Source organism: Trachemys scripta, chromosome 3 (genome assembly GCF_013100865.1).
Source record: "Trachemys scripta elegans isolate TJP31775 chromosome 3, CAS_Tse_1.0, whole genome shotgun sequence".
Taxonomy (NCBI): Eukaryota; Metazoa; Chordata; order Testudines; family Emydidae; genus Trachemys; species Trachemys scripta.
The window spans coordinates 114,423,568-114,441,091 of record NC_048300.1 but is presented as its reverse complement, the minus strand read 5'-3'; the positions used below and the strand labels follow the sequence as shown (position 1 = coordinate 114,441,091).

The 17,524-nt window shown below is 40.3% G+C and overlaps 1 long non-coding RNA gene across 1 annotated transcript in view; it reads left to right on the top strand.

Annotated features, from left to right (window-relative positions):
* LOC117874985 overlaps positions 1–12,266 on the top strand; it is a 239,064-nt gene extending 226,798 nt beyond the window's left edge. Inside the window, exons 7-8 of the long non-coding RNA XR_004645143.1 lie at positions 11,466–11,607; positions 11,916–12,266. This is a non-coding gene — a long non-coding RNA (uncharacterized LOC117874985). The remainder of the gene's footprint in view (positions 1–11,465; positions 11,608–11,915) is intronic.
* Positions 12,267–17,524: the final 5,258 nt, after the last annotated feature.

Sequence of the window (17,524 nt, the reverse complement as noted above, 5' to 3'; positions counted from 1 at the left end):
TTTCATTATCTTAGTCAGATGCCACCAGCAGATGGTTGATTTTCTTTTTTTTGGTGGTTCAGCTGTAGTTTCCGTATCAGAGTGTTGCTCTTTTAAAACTTCTGAAAGCATGCTCCACACCTCGTCCCTCTCAGATTTTGGAAGGCACTTCAGATTCTTAAATGGTGCCAACTTTCACATCAGAATGTGGGTAGGAGTCAACCAGAGCCATTCACAGTCGATGAGTTAGATAAGGCCCTTAACTCCATCAAGCCAGGCACAGCACCGGGCTATGATAATATCTTGCCAAAATTCCTCAAGCACCTTGGACCAAAGTCATTACAGTGGCTTACTAACTTCTGCATACGGGTCATTAATGAGAAGAAGTTACTATGCATTTGGTGTCAAGCAAAGATTATTGCCATTCTTAAGCCAGGCAAGGACCCCTCCTACATGTCAAGTTACCACTCAATATCCTTGCTGTCAGTGTGTTTCAAGGTGTTTGCGCATTTTATCCTCCAATGAATCGCTCCAGATGTGGACGGAGTTTTGCAGGTTAAACAAGCAGGGTTCAGGAAAGGACGCTGACTTTAATGAAGTAATGGTCTTGACCTGCTGTGTCAAAAACTGTTTTCAACAAAATCGAAAGATGGAAACCATCTTCTTGGATTTGACCTCCACCTGTGGCACAGTTTGTCTCAGAATCCTTTTTGTTTAAACTCTCTCAAGTTGCCCCATGTTGTGGGGTCGAAGTAGCAGAGCTCTTTCTCCAAAACAGGCAGTTTTAGAGTACATATGGGCAAATGCTCTAGCTCTTGGAAGTGTCGGATCAATGGCCTTCCTCAAGGCTCAGTTCTTTCACCAATACTGTTCAATATGTACATCAACAATCTGTTAGCTACACTCTCGCACAAGTTTATCTATGCCAACGACATCTGATTCAGCTACCAAGCTCAGTCCGTCTCAGAAATTAACACAATCTTGAATGATGATATGAAACTCATGGTAGGTTATTGTAGTCAATGGCACCTGCAGCTGAGCTTTTCCAAGACGGTTTCTAGTGTATTTCATCTGTGTATGATGAGTTAAATGTTTTCCTCAACGGCCAAAACCTGCACCCAGACCAGCTATATGAAAAGGACTCTCCCCTATCTCAGAGTTAAGAGGATAAGAAGTAGTGAAATTTTATTTGTATTTCCCTTCTATTCTTTTATATAAATATCTGTAGAGTATCTTGTTAAGTCTATACTCTTTAGTGATACCTAAAGAAACCATATTTTACATTTGAGCCATGTAAATTGGCCTACCTGAGATTGGAAACAATAAACTTTAAGCAATAGCTTTTGATATTATAAATTTGTCCCTTTTGAACCAGTCCATTCAAACAGTAGTAACCATACTCTTAAAAGTGCCTTACGGACAAGTGCATCATTGGAAGTGTGATAGATGTGTTTGGTACTAAAGAATTGAGAGTTGATGATCATAAGTAAATGAAATAAATTTTAGTAATTTGCACTGTTCCTTGATATAACTTCCGAGCCTCAAATCCAGTCTGTGATCATTGCTTTCAAGACTGTATTGTGTGTCTGTAGCACACACGTAAAACATTGTTTGTGTCTACACTTGAGTGGTGAACCATTGACTATATCCAGTGTGGTTCTGGGTGAATTAATAAACTGTTGGTTGGTTAAGAATAATCAAGCGTCCTGATACGAGAAATTCTGTTCACGTTAAAGGTTGATCTGAAAAGAACCCAGCGTTAAAATTAGTAAGCTAATGCTCCCTGGACTCAGTAAAAAGGGCTTATGTATTCTATATTGGATATAACACATTGGCAAGACTCGTTTGTTAGATTCAGATTTAAAAATCTAACTGGCAACTTGGCAAATTCATAAAAAATGACCCCCTTTTGTGCTCACTTGAGAAAGTCATGAAGCCTGAACTGAGCAGGTAGTGTAGAGGGAAAGGAATGTAGGGAGAAAAACAATAACCATGCAGTTAACAAGATGTGTACATACCATCACTGTGGTCACTTGACTGGTAAATTGCATCCCTTTCTTCCACCTTTCATCTATCTTTGTCTTTTTAGATAGGGCAGGAACTATGGGCCTGATTTTCCACAGCCTGATACCATTTACAGTCTCTTACCACTGTGCAAAATATTATAAAGTACTACTATTTTGGTTTGGTAATGTTTTATAATCTGCACATAACTACAAGGAAAAGGATAAGGCCCTATCTCTTTCTCTGTGTTGGAAAGCACCTAGGGCCAGATTTTCAAAGTGATTTAGTCACCTAATGGTACAGATACTCCTATTGGGATTTATAAAAGTGCCTAACCTGATTATCCTGGATTCCTTTTGAAATCTAGCTGCTAGCATTCTCTGGGTGCTACCTCAATCTAAATACTAAGGAAGAAGACTGGCCAAGAAGACTGTTCTGTCAAGTTTGTTCCGGCATTAAAGTTTCTCTATAGAAAAGCCAAAGTTCTTTTCATCTTACTCTTAGTACATAAAGGAAACTAGCCCAGCTCTGTGAAAGTTCGTAAGGTAAGAAACTCTTCTCTGCATGAGCAAGCAGTGAAATATTGAGGTTTTTTAATTACAAGAATGTTAATATTTAATGTTAAAATTAAGTATATTGTTTAAATATTAAAGTTTGCCTTTGAGTTGTTAAACCAACACAGGCTAGAAACTTGTCTTTTACTTAGACTTCCATGCTGTCAGTGTTTCAGAGCACAGGTGTTTTTTTTTAATCCAGAAGATTGTTACCTGTAGCAGGCTCTGAAAAGCAGTTATTTAATTAAAAAGTATAATTTTCAAATACATTTAACTGCTTATTGTAATGAGAAAGAGCTTTTTTTCCTTCCATACTTCCATACTGCTAAATTGAGCAAAAAGAGGTAGGTTTACCTTTAGGGCCATGATTTAAGAAGATATTTACAAACATGCATAACTTTAAGCATGTGGCTCCTGGCCAGCACCTGCTGTTCTCTGGCCACCCAGTTCTGAAGGCAGCGCTGCCTCCAGCTGCAGTATAGAAGTAAGAGTGGCAATACACCATATAATGCCACCCTTACTTCTGCGCTGCTGTTGTCAGGAGTGCTGCCTTTGAAGCTGGGCTCCCGGCCAGCAGCCACCCACCTTGAGGTCCAGCACCTCTTTCATTACAAATTAAGCCCTGGGGGCAGCTGGCAGGGTGTTCTATGTGAGAACTCCAGGATTCTGGAACATGCTCCCCACCCCTTGGTCCTAAATAGCCTGACTTTGATGACTTTCTGGGCAGGCTGCACAAGGTCTTCAGAGAAGGCTGAGGCTATGCTTACTAGATGATGAAGGGGGGAGGTGGAAATTATTATTTTAATGCTGCTGAGGTTTAATGTCATTGTATTTATTACACGATTCTTTATATTAGGTCACCTACATTCTTGGATGATCATCTCTATTATTTAAATCTACATAAAAAAATAATTGGTACAGCATTTTCACAATACCTGTATGATGTGATATGGAAAGAAGTCATTCTTACATGAAAAGAGAGAACTTCCTTCTAACTTCCTTCCACCATCTTTAGTCACTATCCAATTTCTAGCAAACCATTTGGCCTGAATCTAGAAGATACTAAACAGTCTCTGTGGCATCAATAGAATTATTTCCCTTGCCATCCTGTTCTCATCATGTGAGTAAAGAAAGGTAGTTGAATAGAATCTGATGTGCAGATTCTGGTGGTATGAGCTGCATGTATTGATTTATGTATTTACAGGCAAAAAAAAATTATAACATTTGCCATCTGAACCACTAAGCACTAATGCACAATCCTTACTGTTGATACTGAAGAGTTGCTATGTATAAAGTCTAGCAGGTTATATCTGAGGAGAATGGAAAGAGAACAAAATATTATCTTATTGTTTTTCTTCCCCCTTTTCCCCTGATGAGATAACATTATTCAGATATGGTAGGACAACAGGATTTTGTGGATTTTTTTTATTCTTACATTATCTTTTAAATTAGAAGAGGTTTGAAAAGATAAAGGGTGTGGGGGATGGGAGAGAGACTCTTACCTGCTATTATCTGCACTGCTTTGCTTACCAGTGTGTATGTAATTTATTAGCCCAGTTAAATGATCTTGTTATACTTTACTTCATTGCTGGCTTTTGAGCAGCCCAAGTCTTCATTTGGTCCCTGAATATCCGTGTTATTTCTTTTGAGGAGATGTTTCTTTGGGTCCATAGAGATTTAGCACCCTGAAATTTAAGCAGCTGGAAACATGGAAAATTTGGCACCTTCATCTGAATTTTATCTGAAGTATTGCCTCTGGTTAACAGCAGTAAAATGTTAATTTAGTCTTTGATAGAACATATTAGCATGATAACTCACAGAACAGTTTTGGTATGCTAATTCTGAAATAAAAAAGTGTTCTGATTAATGTATGAATCAATATGAAAACCACCGGATGCCTGAAATGACAAAGCTGATCAAAGCTGCCAAAATTGTGCAGTAAATATATTAACAGCAATAGATGCAATTTTTTTTTCTGCCAGAAACTGTGTGAAATTTAATTATAAATGGAATCCACTTAAATAAGTAGCTCTGAATGCATAAAAATGTGTGCCCTGTTCTTTCTTTGATACATGTGTTATTGGGTACTGTTGACATGAATTTCATAGCTAATCTTTCTAATGGGTTGTTAAGATATCTAAGATGCTTTAAATGAGATCCTGACATTAAGTGATTTCTTCTGTATTTTGCTTGTAAGAGTGCAGAAAACAATTTTCATTAAGAGATTTTTTGTGATAAGCAAATTAAACTACTGGAGCAAAATGTTCTTGCCCACTGCCCACTGTGATTGGAATAGTTTGTGAATTGTGTGGGTTGGCACAAAAATGTTTGACAGAACTTTCAGTAGACTTCAAAAGAGCAATATGGGAGGCATTCAATTTCTGGCATGTCCTTTCTTTCTATTTCAGTACTTTTATTGTGTATCATTATTATTTGTCAACAATGTACTCTGCACTGTACAGGCTGCACAAATAAAATTAATCTCCAGCTTGAAAAATATACAATTTAAAAGCCATACATAGAAAAAGGGAAAAGATGAGGAGTAGTGGTAGGAAGCTCATAATTATTCTCTAAAATACTATTTTAAACTTAGGTTTTTCATTAACATTAGATACTAGTTATGTAGAAAAACCTACAACAGAAGATAATGAATTCCATGGAAAACATTAAGCTTCACAACATGCCTACAACAGATGATAAGGAAGTACTGTGCCCACTTGCAGATGTATAAGTGGAGGTGCATATGTAACCCATGTGTCTAATAGGGAGATATTTCTTTAAGAGATCTATTGGTGTGGGGGGGGGGGCGGGGAGGAATGTGTTGTCTAGGTTATTGTTGGTAGGCAGATGCACAGTTAGCTCTCCACAATTCCACATTTCTGGAATTGGGTGTGGTAGTTTTGTGTATGTTCAATAGCTTCTCTGTCGCTAAACTCAGACTTCATGAGGGCAGTAAGGGCTTGTCTACACTGGCATTCTAAATCTGGGCTGCTGCAATCGATGCAGTGGTGTCGATTTAGCGGGTCTGATGAAGACATGTTAAGTCGATGGCAGAACGTTCTCCCGTCGACTTCAGGGCTCCACCTCCCCGAGAGACAAAAGATAAGTCAAAGGGAGAGCATCTCCCAATGACATAGCATGGTCTAGACACCGTGTTAGGTCAATGTAAGCTACGTTGCTTGGGGGTGTGTGTGATTTTTTCACTCTCCTGAGCCATGTAACTTACAGCGACTTAAGTGGCAGTGTAGATCAGGCCATAGTAAGGGCAGCTGCTTTGAGAAAGGCAATGTGCACTGTGTGGGTTGGGAGACGCTGAGCCCAGGAGCTGAAAGCAGGCTATTTTCCCTAACTCTGAAGCATTTTGCAGAAAGTTAGTGATATTGTTAACCCATCAAGGAAGTTATTGTTAACATCAACAAGGAAGTCTTAGCAGTGTTAATTATAGAAAGAGGAAATTGGGAGGGAAAACTAATTTTTTATTTTAATGGTATGCTTTGAATGTTGTTTGATTTTAGCCAAACTGTTTTACTTAAATTGTCTGAACTAGTATGATTCACCAACTTTTCTTTTATTTAAATATGATAATGGGGAGTCATTTATTTTGTTATTCTCAGTTTTGCATTTTTCTTGTAACTTTTTTTTTTTTTTTAATCTGTATACTTAACTGAGTGGTTGGCTAATTGGTTAGCTGACTAGCTAACTGAGTTATTTCAGCAGCAGAGGAGAAAGAGTCTGCATGGATTCCAACTGAAGATTTCTGCAAGCAAGTGGAGGGAAGATGTTGCTTTTGACTCAGCAGACTAGACAGATTTGGTGACCAAAGATTCTAGCTGACACTCAGGTGAACTCCCCCTAAGCTTTTGGGAACTCTGAGTTTCCTCTCACTGTGTTTCTATGGGGACTGACCTGGTGTTTCTATGGGGACTGACCTGTTTAGATTTAATTTGTTTTCTTTATAATGTATGTGGCTTGTAAAGTAGCCATGTTTTGTTGTAAAAATTAAGTTATTATTCATGTGTCTTTATCATAAGATTTTATAAAGTTGGTACTTAAGAATTAAATTACTTTTTTTTGTTCTTTTGGACTTAATTGTGGGGAGGTTAACCCTATGCGATCCTTGCTGAAAATCCTCAGTGACTGAATACTGTGTCTCCAGTCTATGGGACTTGAGTTTATTAGGCACTGGAGAATGGCAATGAAGTAAACTCTAGCCCACCCAAAGGTTACACCTATAGGGTCAGGCCTGATTCAGGAAAGCATCCCTATTCAGGAAGGGTACATAAGCATGTGTTTAAATCATATTGATGTCAATGGGACTTGGCCAAATGATAAAAGTGTAGTATGTACTTAAGTGCTTTATTGAATTGGTCCTTTAGCGTAATGCTGTAGGTATCGCAGTGAGACTCAAGAATAGAAACCTGGAGTCTTGAAACAATCAGGACTTAAAACTCCAGCTCCTCTAAGCACTACAGCACACTGCATCTTTAATAAGTTTCATTAATACCTTTTAATTCATCTGACTAGGTGAACATTATTAGTGACATGCTAATACACATGCATACCATTAGATATATGCTATATAATTTATTACAAACTAAGGGCCTGATTAGCTTTGGAAGAGACTCTAAGGGCCTGATCCTGCAGCTCACATGAGTGCAGTTACTCCCACTCACAGTACCATGCAGGAGTAAAAATGAGAGAGCGCTCTGTTCTCCCTCTCCCTGGGCTTGGGGAGCTCAGCTGGTGAACAGCTCCTCCTCCTCAATGGTTGCAGAAGAGAGGACTCACCAGGTGGAGGAATTTGAAGTGGTAGCGGCAGGAGGAGCTGGCACCTGTTTAAGGAGTTTCTGGGGCTTCCAACTTTCCTGCCAGTAGGTAGAGAAATAACAGCCCCTAAGGACCTGACAGGAAAAGCAGCCATTTCTGGTGAGGAATTCCTATCTGTCTTTTGTTCAGTAAAGGATGATTTGTCTCCCCACCAATAGGAGAAGGAGACCCTGCCACCAGCTTTTTTCCCCTCTCACCTCAGGGGTCCAACCCCTTCCCCAAAGTCCCTGCCCCAACTCCGCCCCCCCCGCCCCTATTGGATTCCTTCCCCAAATCCCCGCCCTGGCCCTGCCTCTTCTCCGAGAGCGCTGCGGTCCCTCGCCTCCCCCCTCCTTCCCAGTGCTTGCCACGGCACGCTCTGGGGAGGAGGTAGAGCTGAGGCGGAGGTGAGCTGGGGTGGGGCAGGGAGCTGCCTGTGGGTGCAGAGCACCCACCAATTTTCCCCCCTGGGTGCTTCAGCCTGGAAGCACCCATGGAATCAGTGCCTATGGCCAGGTCCCATACTATGGCCATCAGCTTTCTCTTCCCATTTTTACTCTACATAATGGCTGAGGGAAGGGGGAGTAAATGTGGAGAGGTAAAGGAGGGAGATGGGGGCTTGGGGAAGAGTGACTAGGGGAAATATAAGAAGGGAGGGGAGAAATGACAGAAGAAAAAGAAAGGGGGTAGTAGGATAGGGTTGGAGAAATAGAATGGAAGGTGCTATGGTTAGGGAGATAATGGAAGACGATGGAGATGTAGGAGGGGAATGGAGAGAACAATCAGCCTTTACTTATGTCAAAATTCCTACTTCCAAGCCCCAGATGAGTGATTGACAGTGCAGATGGGATGAACTGGGGAAGGAGGAGAATGGAAAGGAAAGGGGACACTGAATCAGTTGACTCAGCATGTAACTATATGTGCATGAATTGAGTAAAATTTGCAGAGCTGGGCCTTTTGTCAAAATAGATTTATAAAAGGTAATGAGGCATTATTCATAATATATATTTTCTAGTACATTAAACATATATGTCTAGAAACAAAGGTCATATCCAATTAAAATTCTTTCTTTTCCCTCAAATAATTTGAAATCCTCTTTATATCCACAAATACACCCAGTGTCCCAATCTTATACATTTAAACCACTGTTGAACTTACACTTTTTGGCATGAATTTTTATGCCCATGAAAAGTGGCAGATTGACAGCCCTAGAGACTGAAGTGTTTTTATCAATTCACAGTTATGGCATAAGTAACAGGTGTGCAAGCTTTCCCATGCTGTCCCACTAGTATGACTTCTTCTGGACCTGGCGGGTAGCCAGTTCTAGATGAGAGATGGTAGTTCAGGCCTCATCCCCATATTTTACCTGGTTTTTCTCCTTGGACTACCAACAAGGATACACATTAGTGAAAATTGTATTGGCATCTTTTGTAGTAGAAACAGAGACTTCCTTTTTTCCTTCACCCTCAGTCCTCGCTTCATTTTACATGCAGTAGAGTATAACAATTTTCAGTATATTAAATTGAGCTATAATAGATTTTTGCTACGTTATGAATATCTTTTTTCAGTCTATTTAAAGATGAAATACACTCCATATCTTGCAGAACATAAATAACTGGAGCACTTATTGCACAATACCAAGCTCAGACAAGTTCTTACGACTAAACAATATGTTCTACATATGGGGGAAAAACAATGACCCCCTTTATCTTTTTCAGCAGTTATAGCAGCTGTCCTGTTGTGGTGAAATATAAGGGTGCTCCTTAAGTCCTATCATGCCAAGGGGTCACAAGTAGAACTCATGTTCCCTGCCTATTACAGAAATGGTCTGGTCTGGGGCTATAAAAGAAAGAGGGAAGCTGTAATAGGAAAGGCTTCCTAAAGGGAAGGTTGCATCCTATCCCCTAGTAGTTTGCTGAAAGCTGGAAAGCTCTCTGCTGGTTGTTACTAAGTGTTGTTTTAGTATTTTCTTTATGTTAACACAGCTGGCCCTGAAGAAATGGACTTGAATTGAACTAGAGTTTGGAGTTTATTTGAACTCCCTGGCTAGTGTAGCAGTCCATTGGCTTACACATGCACACTAGGGGCAGCTCCTTAGTAGGTGTAATTTCTCAGAGTTCTAATGAAGTCAATGGAACTATGATAATTTAGACCAGCTGAGATCAGTCCTGTAATTCTAATAGACTGGGGTTCTCAAACTGGGGGTCAGGGGGTTGTGAGGTTATTACATGGGGGGGTCATGAGCTGTCAACCTCCATCCCAAGCCCCGCTTTGCCTCCAGCATTTATAATGGTGTTAAATATACAAAAACATGTTTTTAATTTATAAGGGGGGTTGCACTCAGAGACTTGCTATGTGAAGGGGGTCACCAGTAAAAAAGTCTGAGAGCCACTGTAATAGACTGTCGTACCAATATCTATCACATTTGCTTTAATTTCCCCGACTATGCCATTGATCACTGTGGTACTGGAGCACCATCCAAAATCTTAGCTATACAGCTGTAGGACCACCATTTTCCTTGTGTTCAGATATGAGTTTTATTTATTTTATTTTATTTGCTGGAGTTATGTTACATGCAAACTACTTGCTATTTCAACAGCCCTTCACCTCAACCAGGTTCTGCTGCTTCCTTTTTATTATTTATTTATTTAAAAGGCCGTTCTTGTTGGCCAACTCTTTATTAATTAATGCAAGCTACATCTACACTACAGCCTAGGTTGGCATAACTTACATTGCTCAGGGATGTGAATAAACCATCCTCCCAGAGTGACATAAATTACACTGACATAAGCACTTGTGTGCACAGTACTATGTTGGCTGGTGAGCTTTTCCCGCTGATATAGCTTCTGCTGTTCACGGAGGTGGTTTTATTATGCTCATAGGAGAGCTCTCCTGTTGGCATAGAGCGTCTTCACCCGACGTGCTGCATCAGTACAGCTGCACCGCAGCAGCGCTGTACATGTAGACTGCCCTCAGCAAGAGGTGGATATTATTAGAAAGTTATCAAGAATATATATTGGTTCAATGCAGCATTATGGGGGTTTTCACTGGTGTTACACTTTGTCAGGTGGCCCCAAAGGTGGAAAGTGGTACAGGAAGGTTTAGGCTGTGATTAACACCTCTACTGGCAGCCTACACGTCCCCAAAATTAGAGAGGCCTGCCTATGCAAAGGATATGGCTATGATGGTGGAAGGGACCTGTGGACTGTACTTTCCTTTGCATGAATTCCCCTTTGTTGCTGGGCCAGGCTGCTACACCTCCCTATCTCAACTTAGGTGGATGTAGCCCCAGTGATTTCAATAGAAAACTAAAAATATCAGTAAGAGACATTTTGAGCCAAATACTTCTTTCAGCTCTTAGCCAGCTGCCTTAGCATTGCTCTTAGCTGAAAATACTGCCCATAGAACTTCTTCAAAGTGAAGAAGTTGCAGGAACAAAAGTATTCCATCCACAACCAGCTGCCACAGGTTCTCGACCCCCTGCTCAGTTCAGTCTGTCCATTTAAAATTGCTTGATTAATCCCACAAAGCAACTTATCCACTCTAAAACATATTAAGTTCAAATACCCTTTTCAATGGTACCCAAGTATTCCAAGGTCACTTGGTTATTAATAGCTGTCTTCGCTTTGTATTTAAAATGCTAACTGCGCTGAGTGACATCAACCATATTGTTTTTCAAAATGAATTCATCCAGGCAGCTCATGAATTTTATTTTAAAACCAGATTCCTGGCAAGTTCTCAAAAACAGTGGAGTTGACAAGTCACTGGATTTGGAATTGATGGTGAATGTTATAGAAGATTGAACTTTCCCCATTAACTTGGATGCAGTTCTCCCCACAGCTAAACTGATTAATTTTCATAGCATATATGGTACACAAGATTTTTTTCTTTTTGAACTACTATTGCTCTTTGGGATTGGTCTTTTTTTTTAAGTGTCTACCATCTCCCAGAGTTTCCCTGTCATTATTTGAGTTTAGATATCCTCAACTGCACACAGAATAAGCAGGAGGCTCAGCTTCCAAACCTTACACATCCACTGACATTCATTTGAATGTCAGACATTTTCTGAACATCTGTAGTAGGCAGAACCATTTATGCAAAGTCCCTTATCCTCTGTACTAGGGCCCTGTCCTCCTTGGCTCCTCCTGGCCCATGGATCCATTCTTCTAAGTCTTTCTCCTGCAGCAGATGCCACCATCACTCCATTTGGTGATTGTTCCACACTGCACAGAAGAACAGGGGTCAAAAGCTACATTCTTGAAAGGTAACATCTGGGTTAGGAGGAGGATATTTTGAAGAGTGGCCGTCCCTTCCCTATGTATGAATCCATATCCTTGTTGAAGGGTCCTGTGGTGGGGCTTCCTCGAGATAGGGGGAGTGATTCCCCAGATGTGACATTCCCCCCTGCCTTCCTTGGGGTTCTGCTGGCTTTTCATCCATCTGACTGCACAGATGGAGTGCAAACAAATGGTCTGTTTTTTAAGAAGCACCTCGTGTCGTGTAACACATGTTCTCTGTGGGTACTGCACAATCATATCTATTTTCAAATTCTGATCCCCCCGTTCCTTCCAGGTGATTTCTAACTGCGATCACCATCTTTGACAATGGATGGCTCATCCGTCAACAACTGACTTCTGTAAGAAGTGAAAGAAAAAAGCTGTGTGTGGAAGGAGATGATTCAATAGTAGATGAACAGAAAGAGAATCTGAAGTCTTAGTGGATGATGTCAGTGTCCATTTCTATCCGTGCAAGAGTTGTGCTATTCTCCATACTCTGGGTTTGATTGCATGCATCACTTCCATCTATGTATATGTATAGTTAGGATTATGTTTTCCAATGTGCATTACTTTGCATTTTTCAACATTAAATTTCATCTGCCATTTTGTTGCCCAGTCACCAAGTTTTGTGAGGTCCTTTTGTAGCTCTTCGCAATCTGCCTGGGACTTAACTACCTTGAGTAGTTTTGTATCATCTACAAATTTTGTCACCTCACTGTTTACCCCATTTTCCAGATCGTTTATGAATATGTTAAATGGGACTGGGCCCAGTACAGATCCCTGGGGGACACCACTATTTACCTCTCTCCATTCTGAAAACTGACCATTTATTCCTACCCTTTGTTTCCTATCTTTTAACCACTTACAAATCCATGAGAGAACCTTCCGTCTTATCCCATGACTGCTTATTTTGCTTAAGAGCCTTTGATGAGAGACCTTGTCAAAGGCTTTCTGAAAATCTAAATATACTATATCCACTGGATATCCTTTGTCCGCATGCTTGTTGACCCCCTCAAAGAATTCTAGTAGATTGTTGAGGAATGATTTCCTTTTATAAAAACCATGTTGACTATTTCCTAACAAATTATGTTCATGTATGTATCTGACATTTTTGTTCTTTACGATAGTTTCAACCAATTTGCCCGGTACTGAAGTGAGGCTTACCGGCCTGTAGTTGCCAGGGTCATCTCTGGAGCCCTTTTTAAAAATTGGCGTCACATTAGCTATCGTCCAGTCATTTGGTACAGAAGCTGATTTAAATTATAGGTTACAGATGACAGTTAGTAGTCCTGCAATTTCACATTTGAGTTCCTTCATACCGTCCGGTCCTGGAGACTTATTATTGTTTAGGTTCCAAAACCTCCTCTAATGACACCTCAATTTGGGACAGTTCCTCAGATCTGTCACCCAAAAGAATGGCTCAGGTTTGGGAATCTCCCTCACATCCTCAGCAGTGAAGACCAATGCAAAGATTTCATTTACTTTCTCCACAATGGCCTTATTGTCTTTGAGTGCTCCTTTAGCATCTCGATTGTCCAGTGACCCACTGGTTGTTTAGCAGGCTTTCTGCTTCTGATGTATTTTAAAAAAACATTTGCTATTACTTTTGGAGTCTTTGGCTAGCTGTTCTTCAAATTATTTTTTGGTCTTTCTAATTATATTTTTACACTTCATTTGCCAGAGTTTATGCTCTTTTCTATTTTCCTCATTAGGATTTATCTTCCACTTTTTAAAGGATGCCTTTTTGCCTCTCACTGTTTCTTTTACTTTGTTGTTTAACCACAGTGGCTCTTTTTTGGTTCTCTTACTATGTTTTCTAAATTGGGGTATACATTTAAGTTGAGCCTCTGTTATGGTGTCTTTAAAAAGTTTCCATGCAGCTTGCAGGGATTTTACTTTTGGTACTGTATCTTTTAATTTCTGTTTCACTAACCTCCTCATTTTTGTGTAGTTCCCCTTTCTGAAATTAATACTTGAAGGCAAGGCCCTGACCTGGCCCTGGAGTTCCAGGCTAGTACTGAGGAGCTCCTCCTCTGTCCCAGTCTTATGCCACAATGTCCCTGAAAAGAACAGGCAAGACTCCTTAACTGGTCTGCTGGCTCCTGACTGGTCAGTGTCTCCTCCTTGCACTTCTAGGCCTCCAGAGGGGAGTCTTGGTGGTGGCCCAGTCTGAATGGGATTTTCTTGGTGGGGGGATGGGGAGGTGGTGGTTCAGGGTGCCAATGCATTCAGGAGGGGGTTGAGGAGGCCTGATAGACCCTGTTACAGCCTTCCTTTTTGAAAGTTGGATGATTTTGCTTTTTACTTTAAATAAATAAGTAAATCTGTAAATGGATTCCTTCCAAACATGTCCTTATTTATTATTTCTCCAAATTGCTGGTTATACACTTTCTTTGCAACATTTATACCCATTGAAAGGATATGGAACCAAGGGTCCAAAAAGAGCTTTCCTTCCACTGAGCTGCATGAATATATATGGTAAAAAATGATGACGTGGACAAACTCCAAATACAAAACCTTCAGTATCACCCCAGCCACGCATGGAATTTAATAAGCCACACAGGCTGGAATGGAATGGCACTTGAGGGGGGTTGTTAGGCTGCCCAAATTCTGTTTATGTACCCTTTGTCACCTGTGAACAATGTACTTATTTTTCCCCGGTGAAATCAAACAACTCTTACAGAGCAAAACTTAGCTTTCTCCCCATCCCTTACCCATATTACCTGATAGAAAAGAGGAACTGTATAACAAGCTCCCTAGTGGGATGAACCTCCTTCATAACTTCTGAGTGAACAAAGGTTCTTTGAGACATTACTGCAAAAATCTCCTTTTACTGCTTAAAAACAACTGACAGATTAAAGGCAGAATACAGTAACATTTCCAGCTGCAGATGTGTTATATGTAGGCTGCCTTTGCTCTTGACTAAATCTTTTTGTTAAAAAGTAGAATTTAATAGATTGTAGTGCTCTTGGAAGTAAATGACAGAAAACGATGGGCTAAAGTCAAGTAAAGTGGTTAAAATTTTTTCACTCCTATGAAGAAAGCTGTCACAAGGCCAATGGACCCCTTAAATATGGCTTAATGGGGGCATAAGTCTGTATCCCATGTGCTTTAAGCCTCTGGAGTATGAACAGAGTCCATGAACTGCCCCTATGCTGGGGTCCCTAGGCACTCTCAAAGTGCAGGTCCTCTGTCTAGCGCCCCCTCCTTAGAACTTAGACCCCATGACCCAACTGCCTAGTTCCTGGGGCTAGTGCTGATCTCTCGGGCTTCCTCATAGTTAAACACAGCATCTCCAAAAACTCCAGCCATGTGGGCACTCTGGGGTTAACTCTTCAGGGCATATGGTAGGTGTAGCACATAACACAGAGACAGTCTTTACACAGGATTCTAAAACACTCTTGATCTTTACTTAATGAGAGAGTACAGAGATTTAGGAAACAAGAAACACCCTGAACGCAATGTCATCCTTCTCTTGAGAGTCTTTCGGGTGACCATCTGAGTTTAGACAGGCAGGGTCCCCTGCGCTTCATCGGGATTGTGAAGCAGCTTCCTTCAGTATCAGCTGGTGAAAATAACTGAAGACCCCACATAGAGCAGCTCCTGAGCTTTTATTACCTCCCAGGCCTTCTGTCAGGGATGCCTGAATCAGCCTCAAAAGGCCACCTTTCCTGGTTGAGAGCCAATCTATCCTAGACAGATGTTTGTACTGTATTTGAATAGGGGACCATTCTGAGTTAATGAATTGCTCTTGTCAGCCCTCTATCACTCACTACCTCTTGTAATTCAGTCCAATAGAGAAGACCCAGGGCTGCACATTCAAAATGGTGTTTGCAGTTTGGTAAAGATACATACAGAGGGTCCATAATCTCACACAGAATCCATGAGTTATATAGATAGATTCCCCAAATCACCACAAGGCCTTTGTGCTGGCCTTCTGCACAGGAGTGTGAGCAGGTCCAACAAAAAGCTGTGCACACAGCTTGCCTTAGAAGTATCTTGGGTGGAGCCAGACAGACAGTATAAGGAAATGGGTGATGGTCTCATATGACTCAGCCCACTAGATACTAAACCAAGATCACGAAGCTCTTAATCACATAAGACATCATATATGGCATAAGACATACTGTAATTTTGACCTTCCAGAGATAGTGGCATAGCATTTTGCCTCATTTTTCCTATTCCGTATTGGTGTATGAAATATTCCTGGGTGAAATTGTGACTGAGTCTACAGCTTTTTCAGTGAGAAAGAGTTAAACGGCTAATATTATGGCACAGCATTCTGCAGTCAGTTTCTAGTTGTTTAAACTTCTTCAAGCATCTGTTCCCTGGCATTCACATAGCTCCAAAGACTATTATGCTGATAGTTGTTTGTCAAAGCACAAAGGAAGAGATTATAATGCACAATTTAAACAATAAAATAAGGAAAATTATGACTAAACAAATCATACATAAAACTGGGACATCAAAACATTCCTTGGAAAAAATAGATGTGGTTTTAATTTTCTCTAGAGCCCTAAAGCAGTTCTGCATATTTCTTTTTATTATGCAAGATACATTTCCCCCCTGATTTTTTTTATACATTTCTCTCACCCCCTTTCTCCCCAGCCACCATTTCAAAGATAAATATTACCTGATGCTGTAAAACCTCACCATAAAAATATGCATTCTGCTTTTGAACAAATGCCATGTTTGTCCAATTATTGGAATATGAACAAAATAATTGTCTGATTTAGATTTTCTTACATGTTCATTGAAAAAAACAACTTATCCAAATGTCAATGCTAGTGTGTTTTAATTCAGCCTAAAGTTCTGAGTGTTGGCAAGGGGCTTTCTAGAAATGATTATATGAAGTGTATTTCTGAATCGAGTGGAGGGATCTTATCCTTGTTACTTTCATTTAAGTGTAGCATCACTGATTCTTTTTGCTAAAAATGGAGATCCATGATGTATACAAGATGACAGATCCTGCAGTTTTGCCTCTTATAGAGCTATAGGATGGGACAAGGTGAATGTGTTTTGGGGATGCAGTGTGAAAATGTCCTTAATTTTCATACCTGCAATGCACCTTCTCTGTACCGTTTACAAAGAACAAAGGAGTTGTAGCCCTTTATGATTTTTTTTAAATGGAAGCATTCAAGCAAATACCCCTGCAGACCTTATCCAATATGGTTTACACGGTATAGCTTCTCTGATAAGCTATTCTCATTTTAGAAAGCATTAGAAAATAATAGAAGTATAGAGTTGCCAACCTCTGAGGTAAGAGGTGTTCTGTTTTCATTTTTTTTAAAATTTGCTCTGCTTAGCTAAAGTCAGGTGCGGGAGATTGTATATTATATGGTACAAACAATAAATTCAGTCACTGGATTTGGGGACATCACAAATTGGTTATGTTTCCCAGTTGGTAGGCACAACATGTAAAATTAGCAAGGAGATGATGAAGTGTGCAGATGTGCACAGATGCGTAGTGAAATTTTAAAGGCATACACTGACATTTTAGGCACACTGAATATGAAACAGTCAGCTGAAATTCCTGTTTCTACTGCCCAGAACCAGCACTTCATTTTCTTTTATGTGCAATGCCTTTTTAAGCAGTTTTAAGGCACAGACTCAAGGTAAGTGTGGAAGTGGATGGCTGTCATACGCATATACTAGCAGGGGAGGAAATGTTAAGATATGCAAAGACCAACTTTTATTGGAGACCAACTGAGCCCAACCCTTACTGATTTAGCTAGGCAGAGAGGCTACCCTTTGACTAGTCTGGTAAAGCTGCAGCTTCTTGTCATGCAATAAAGATGAAGCAGTGCTATAGATGGCGTACCAAATACCAGGTGTTGGAACAAACTGATAAATTAAAGAGGCGCAAGTCACTATGGGATTGATTCTGTTCCCACTGATCTATAT